At 38.4% G+C, this 1,974-nt stretch overlaps 1 pseudogene; it reads right to left on the bottom strand.

The window, feature by feature from the left end:
- Positions 1 to 1,483: 1,483 nt before the first annotated feature.
- Positions 1,484 to 1,646, bottom strand: LOC113600056 (uncharacterized; annotated as a pseudogene).
- Positions 1,647 to 1,974: the final 328 nt, after the last annotated feature.

Genomic DNA, 1,974 nt, shown 5'->3' with positions numbered 1-1,974 from the left:
TGATATTGTAATAGCATTGTTGGATTTGGGGATGAGGTTTGTTTTTTTACTTAGACATGGTATTTTCCTTCTTTTTTTCATATAACTTATCTAATTTAAATATTCATTTTGGTAGGTACCACAAAAAAGTTACATAGAAAATTGTTATTTGCATGTTGGGACCGAAATACTAATGAAGAGCAGAATGATACCTTGCTTCTTTCCCTCCCAATTCCCAGAAAGAGAAAGCCCCAAAGAAATGGCTCATTACACCAAGGATCACAAAGGGTTAATTTGTAATTTGGTGATTTGTAGGTAGTGTAGTGTGGGGAAAAATTGCACACGTTTTCACAAATGAGACCAAAGTTTCAACATCATCCTGTGTGTCTGCTCTGCAGCCATTTTAATAACACAGGTAAGAAGATTGTCCAGAAATTTGGCCTTTCCTCTTTCCTCCTTACTCTTCTCACCAAATCACATCCCTGATGCAGATACTTTGGAGAGGGAGGAGGGAAAGATCTGGCTCTGCAAACAGGGCTGATCTTTATGTCCTAAAAATGGGTAGTGAAGTTGGCACAAACAAATATGTGTCCTTTCTTCCCTCCCTGCCTAAAGACTCCCAATAAAAGATAGAGCAGCTGCACTTGTGGTGAGCATAGCATAACAAATAGAGTTTTTGAATCACTATGTCTTACACCTGAAGCTAATGTTACATCATTGTGTATCAACTATACATAAATTTAAATAATTAAAAAAAAAGGAGGGTCATCTCTTTCTGGACCACAGCTGACCATGGGTAACTGAAACTGTGGGATAGTGAAACCATGACTAGGAGGAGACTATTGTAATAACACTTCTTTATTAGAGGAATTGCATGAATGAATTCCATGGTCATGGGTGTTGGTTTTCTACTTTGGGGGTAGTTACAAGGTGTGTAACCCCATTGAATCTCTTGGCTTTCAGGTCTATCCCCAGAGATGCCTCCATTCTCCCTTGTCTCTATTATTATTCTATTGCCTTTCTGTTTTGTGGACCTCCAAGACCACCCACATATTTGGTGATTTGCTAGGATTCACAGATTTCAGCATCATACTCATAGTTAAGATTTATTACAGCAGCATAGTAAGGATGTACAGCTATATCAGTAAAAACACATCTGAAAAATCACATCAGGCAGAGTCTGGAGAAATCCCTGGACTGGCTTCTTGTGCTCTTTGCCTTCCGTGAGGGGTCACACACATCATACTCTCCTGCAGTAAAAATACATCAACACCTGTCCAGGGAAGGCTGTTTGTGATTCATTCATGGTTTTCCCTAGAAGTTGATCACAGAGGCACCCAGGACAACCAAAGTCCAGACTGTAAGATTCTAAAGAAGGTTCTGACCATAAAAAGATGAAAACAAAACTTTTTGTAAACAGTCTTGGCAAGCTGGCACAGCAGTCAGACCTTACCAATTAGTGAGTATTTTAAAAACTAAGTTTCCAGATGCCAGTCAAAGTCCAGTCTTAAAAACAAGACCTTCTAAAGGTAACAGCCTCAGGGCAAATGTGTTAGCTTTTCCCTGCAAACTTTTCTACCTCAGTTATGGATTGCTTTGGTGTCAATTAGCAATAATCACACCTCAGATAAACCTCATTGGCTACGATACTGCCATTGGGCAAAGCTATTTATGGATTGCTTTGGAACCAATAATTTAGTTTTATTTCCTAAAGACATATTTGATGTTTGTCCACTAACTTCCATGACCTTCAATTTCCTCACTTGGAAAATGGGCTTGGAATCCAGCTACTAGTCATCTGGCACAAATTTAGTTCAAGGCGCTTTGGTAAAAAGTAGGTTGGTTGGAATGGCAATTTTATTTAAAATGAATACCTTTCCAAAAATCAATTAAGGGAGTTTATGCTAAGGTGCTATGTAAACTACACATTGAAATGCTCTACAGGGTATTATTTTTTTATTTATTATTGGCTCCCAGTATAGAGGACCATGTGTT

The sequence above is a fragment of the Acinonyx jubatus genome, chromosome C2, assembly GCF_027475565.1.
Source record: "Acinonyx jubatus isolate Ajub_Pintada_27869175 chromosome C2, VMU_Ajub_asm_v1.0, whole genome shotgun sequence".
NCBI lineage: Eukaryota > Metazoa > Chordata > Mammalia > Carnivora > Felidae > Acinonyx > Acinonyx jubatus.
Note: the sequence above shows the minus strand (reverse complement) of the source record. Positions and strands in the feature narration are given on the sequence as shown.